This window comes from Furipterus horrens, unplaced genomic scaffold (genome assembly GCF_987537825.1).
Source record: "Furipterus horrens unplaced genomic scaffold, mFurHor1.1.pri manual_scaffold_6, whole genome shotgun sequence".
NCBI lineage: Eukaryota > Metazoa > Chordata > Mammalia > Chiroptera > Furipteridae > Furipterus > Furipterus horrens.
Window position 1 is genome coordinate 17,087,260 of NW_028327176.1, and position 6,000 is coordinate 17,093,259.

General features: G+C 45.3%; 1 pseudogene; it reads right to left on the reverse strand.

The window, feature by feature from the left end:
* Positions 1 to 5,409: 5,409 nt before the first annotated feature.
* Positions 5,410 to 5,745, reverse strand: LOC150005771 (large ribosomal subunit protein eL36 pseudogene; annotated as a pseudogene).
* Between the last annotated feature and the right edge of the window lie 255 nt (positions 5,746 to 6,000).

The window sequence follows — 6,000 nt, forward strand, 5'->3', positions numbered from 1 at the left end:
TCTTTCACTGAACAAAAAATTATTTAGCACCTGTTATACATATACTCTAAGTGTTGTTCTAAGTGCTGGAGTTGCAGCAGTGAACAGAACAAACAGAAGATATTCTAGGGTGAGGAAAAAGATGTTAAACAAGAAGAACACATTGCATATCACATGGCAATAAGTGTGGTCAAGAAAAATAAATCAGAGAAGAGAGATAAGGAGTTCCAGGTACGAAGGAAAGGGGGAGATTGCAGTTTTAAGGCCCAGACTAAGAAGGTGACATCTGAGCAGATTCCTGAAGGAGGTAAGGAAGGGGACCATGCCACTATCTGGAGGAAGAGGACTCCAGGAGGGGGAAAACAAATGCAAACTTTGTGGACAAGATTGGGTCAGGCTTGTTCTGGGAGCAGCAGCCACATCTGAACCCTGTGGCAACAAGCACATCATGTACAGACTGATGGGGTAGATACACAAGGAGCCCCAACTTTCTGATGGGATCTGTGCTTCTGTGACAGCTAGGTCTGTCTGCATATGGACTTATAAGTGTGCCAGACAGACCCCTTTAAGCCAGTGTTAGGGGAATCTGCCAGGAATCTGCATTTGAAATGAGCACCTCCAGATGATTCAGAGGAACCACTCTCCAATGTCTGAGATTCTCGGTTCTAGCCACTTGTGACTCTGGGCCATGAGTCCCGTGAGCCTCCTCTTCAGCATGTGCCCGCACCAGACCCACCTGCCTGCGGAGAACCAGGACTGCGCTCAAGGATGGCAGCGGCAGATGGCACAAAGCCGCTGAGGCACAGAGGCCCCGGAACCCGTGTTCCACCACACGACTCCTCCTCACAACCGGGTGGAGGGAGGGCACAGGGTGCTAACTTGCTTGGGCTAGAAAACCAAAGTGATTCTTTTTCACATCCCAAGCTCCCATCTGCAATAAGGAAAAGAAGACCCAGAAAAGGGAAAGTGATTTACCCAAGTCACACAAACGATTATCAGGCAAGATGGGCCTGGAAGGAATAAAGATACGCTGTTTATGTTTTTTGTTGTGTGTTTACTTGAATTTTGAAATAATCTTAAACTCACTGAACAGGTGCAGTAATTGTACTAAGAACTCCCATATGCCCAGAGTTTCTGTTCAAGTTTTGCCAATTGTCCCTAAAAATGACCTTTATAGCAAAAGGACCCAACCCAGGACCATGTGTTGCACTTGGTTGTCGTGTCTCTTTAGTCTCATCTAGTAGAATTCCTCAGTCCATTCTTGACATTTGTGTCCTCGACAGTCATTAATATTACAGGGCAGTTAATTTGTGGACGGTCCCTCGATTCAGGTCTGTCTGATGTCTCCTCATGGTTAGATTCAGGTGATGCACAGAAGTGGTCCTGTGGTCTTCTTACTGTTTCCATCAGGTGGAACATGATGACATTGCTTTGTCCCATTACTGATCATGTTAACTTTGATTATTTATTAAGGTGGTGTCTGCCAGGCTTCATTTGGGCAGGGGATACTGTGAAACTATGTAAATATCCCACTCCCATTTCATCCACCAGTTTGAGCGTTCATTAATGTTTCCTGCTTGAGTTCATTATTGCTAAATGGCTGCAGAAGGGTGGCTTTTAATTTTATTTCTTCTGCATTTATTACTTGACATTAACTTGTGAGAAACTGCTTTCTCTTCAACTTGTTTGTTTGTTTACATCAGTGTGGACTCATGTATTCCTATTTTGTTCCGTGAGTTATAATTTATTATTGTTGTTATTATTAGTTTTGACTCTTAAATATCCCAGATTTGGTTAGTGGCTGTGCCTTCAAGCTGGCTTCTGTGTCCTTTTGAAATGTCCCCATTATTCTATGAGCATGTCCTTACTTTATGGCACAAAACGTTGTTATAGACTCATCCAAGGAGTCCTGATTCCTTTCAGTGGTGAATGGCGTGCTATTGCTAATGGCTGGCTCTACGCCCAGGCTCTTTCATTGGATGGAGCTTAGAATGAATATGTATAGCATACACATACTTGCTCATTCATACACACTTCATAATTACGTATAACTTACCTCTACTTATCTAACCACGAGTTCATACTGCCTCCTCCAATTCCACCCCCAAACCTCAGGGTTCATCCCAGTGTTCCTTTTTTCATATTTACAACCCCTTTCTCTGACTGTTGAGAAACCTGACTCCCACTAACTTCAATGTATTCCCTTATTTGCCCAGTTCTCTAGTACATGGTCGATGTCTTGACCCACATAAGGTTGCCAGCCTGCCCATTTGCCCTGCTCACATTGGCACAGACCTCTGCCAGTACCCTGCTCTGCACAGCCAGGCCTCATGGCTTTTGACTGAATTATTAAGGAAGTGAGGGAAAAAAGGGAGGAAAGGAGGGAGAGACACCGAGGGAGAGACACTGTACATTTGAAGAAGGAACCCCCCCCTGCCCCCCATTTTATAATGGTCTCTGTGCACTGAGCAAATTTAGAAAATTACAGGAGGATGAAAAAAAGAAAGGATGTGAACTACCCCTACTCCAGAGGCTTACAAATCAAAAAGTCAGGGAGAAATTCTTTCTGAATGCCAAAAGCAAAAATCCCAGGGTGCTCATCGCCTACGCTGCTCACTGTGCATACATCTGGCTTCCACCTGGCACTTGTTCTCGCAGGGAGTTGGCCGTGTTAGGGACCCTCTCCTGTAAGCCCCTGATAAGGCATTAAAACCCTGGCCTCAGGTTCCTCATAGAAAAGGTCAGAGTGATAACCTTCCATCCCACCCCCTTACCAGGAGTTACTCATGATAAGAGACACTACAGAATTTGCTCTGGCTGGTGTGGCTCAGTGACTAGCGTGCTGGCCTGCAAACTGAAAGGTCGCCGGTTCAATTCCCAGACAAGGCACATGCCCCGGTTGTGGGCCCGGTCCCCAATTGAGGGTGTGGGAGAGGCAACTGATCAATGTATCTCTTGCACATTGATGTTTCTCTCCCTCTCTCCCTCCCTTCCCCACTCCCTAAAAGTAAATCCATAAAATATGTTTTTAAAAAGAGAGAGACACCACAGAATTTTACAATAAGAAAAAAGAGCTCTGTACATGCAAAGGGTCATTATTATCATGATTGTATCAATTAGAATATAAGATCAACTGCCTAATGGAGATCCAAAATAATTGGGAATTAATCAAGATAGAAGTTTTATTACACTGTCACGTGGTAGTATGGGTGTAAGTGGACCAGGGCTGGTTTGGGGACTGCTAGGTATGGTCTATTGAATTAGAGACCGACACTCCCACAATGTTGCCCTTTCAACATCTTTAGAGTGTTGTCCTTGTTCACAGGGCCAAGATACTCATCAGCACATCTGTATTCTGGTTGGTGAAAAGGGAGAAAAGGAGAAGTAGCTGTGTGCCCTGTTCTTTTATGAGAATCTAGAAATTGCGTAATCCCACTGACTCGAACTTTGTCACACCAACCTTCCAGGTGGAAATCTGTTTTCATTCTGGCTGACTAATAACCAGGGGTTTTATCTATTTATTTATTTTGTTTTTAAAAATATTTTATGTATTTAATTTTAGAGAGAGGGGAAGGGAGTGAGAAAGAGGGGAAGAAACATCAATGTGTGAGTGCCTCTCACATGCCCCAAACTGGGGACCTGGCATGCAACCCAGGCATGTGCCCTGACCCAAATTGAACCGGGGACCTTTTGGCTTTGTGGGATGATGCTCAACCAACTGAGCCATATAAATTTTTTATATTATCTTCTTGTGTCAGTATTAGTGGGGATGCAGAAAACCTAGAACATACACACTACCTCTTTTAGTACTGTTTGCAAGATTGTGCCTGTAAACACAAGAATTCTGATAAATTCTCCTTTGCACAATTTCCATCAAAAAGACAAAAAATATGAGTTATGTGTTTATGATTATGTACACTGAATTATGTACATTCCTGATGGGAGAGCACTTCCATTTTGATCAGACATTGCTAAAAACCAAATACTTTGTATATATTGTTTTGTGTGTCTGATAATTGGAAGAAATTTCCACAGACTAGTTTGTGGCTCAGTAAATTTCAGACCTTGTCTCTCTCTCACTACCTGCTGATGACTGATGTCAGACACTGGAAGACTCTTTGTTATTAATTTATGATCTCTGGCCCTGCACCTTCATATTTTCGCAACAGAGTGGATGAGTTAGCAAAGTCTGTGATAGGAGTATTCCTGGGAGCCATTCATTTCTACACTAGGTCATCTTAGCAATAACTTATCTATACATGCAAAGTGACTGGGAACCACATAAATATATCCTGCTACTAAATATATCCCCAACGCAACATCCCTTTAGCTGGATCTAAAAATATGCCTGCAGCCATGCCACAAGGGTATGAGGGAAGTAGGAGTGGAAAGAGACAGTGGTCTTAACGTAACTGAGCAAACCAGTGCTCGGCTACATGACACCTTGACACATGACCCAACAATTAGTGTTGAAGGAAACAGTTTTTATTTACAGGGTTCCAGCCTCAAAGGGGCAGCTCAGAGCATTCCTGCTCAGAGCCCTGTTTTCCCACAAGACCCAGTACTTCCTTGCTCCCTAAAAGGCTATAAGCCCAAACCATGCCCAGAAGCTCCCCATCTCCTTCTCTGTTCTTAAGCTGGCCACGCCAATAGATCTTCATCCTCTCTGGAATGTGCACTTGTGGTTTTTAGAGTCGCCCTCCTCTCGTAGCAGCTCTCTCCTTCCAGATCTGGGGGGTGCACTGTTCTCAGCCTTCATGTAGTGGTTCAGGGAAACATGTGCCATGCTACACTGGGTCATGGTGGAGTTCAGAGGGCACACACGTGCCAACAGAGTGGCTTCTCTGTACACGCTTCAGTGAAGCAGAAGTCTGCAGTTCCGACTTCTAGTCACAGTTCAGCTCCAAGCATCTGTAATGAATCTGTGCTTGGTAAGGGAGGTCCCTGCACAGCTCCATCAGCTCTGCTGCTGTCTTCTCCTTCTTACTCTAGACTGCATGGCAGACCAGACCCCGTTTCTATTTCAGCCCGCCCTTATTTTAAATGCTCTGCCGGAATTTCCTATGTGACCTCATATCTAGCCCCTCCTATGAAGTGCCACTTACGCCAGTTCCCCTGTATCTTTTACCTTCTTTTGGCTGCCATCTTTACTCAGGGCAAGAGTTCCCTGTGTCACAGGGGCATCCGCCTCCCCGGCTATGTCGTGAGTCACTACTCGCCTTTAAGGTCAGTACACCTTTCACCCTGGGTTGCAGTCCTCTCCATTCAAGAGAGGCACAGCTATTAATTTGCCATTGTTACACAAAGTATCTTTAACACCATATCATCCACTTTCCTTTTGCCCCAACCAAGGAATGTGGGGAATATTTCAGGGGAGTCCCTGCTCTGCACCCCATTACATTAAGTGATTGCAGTTACAATATCTTCCTTTTAGAATTTTTTTTTCTGAACAAGGGCTCCATCCGTCTTGGTTTCTGCCTTCCTCATGGCTTCAAGGACATTACTCAGCTCCTCTCTCTTCCTCTTGGCTTGGATGTGTGTCCCCACCCTTTTCTTGATGAATTTCAGGGCCCTCTTGTCCTGAGAGACCTTGAGCAGCTCCATGGCAAGCCACTCATAGCAGGGAAGGCCACACGCCTCTCAGATCACGTCCTGCACGAGCTTGGTCTGCTTGCTGGGGCAGCTGCGGTGGCTGAGCCTCGGCTTGCTCACATTCTTGGTCACCTTGTGGCCCTTGTTGAGGCCCAGGGCCATGGGGTAGTGCAGAGCCAGGGCTGCTGCGCCTCAGTGGCTGCCCCTTTTAGATTTTTAAAGAAGCATTTGACCATATGACTACATTGTCAGGGCCTTTCACTGGGTCCTGCAAGCAAGGCACCGTGAGGTTTAGCTTCAGTGGCTTCATAGTAAACCTACCTCGGTCCCCACAGGTGTAGAGCAGAGGTTTTATGGCAGCGGATAATGTAGAATGCAACCTTGCTTTTCCCTCTTTGGTTCCCTAAGTCCTGACTTTTCTACCCTCTG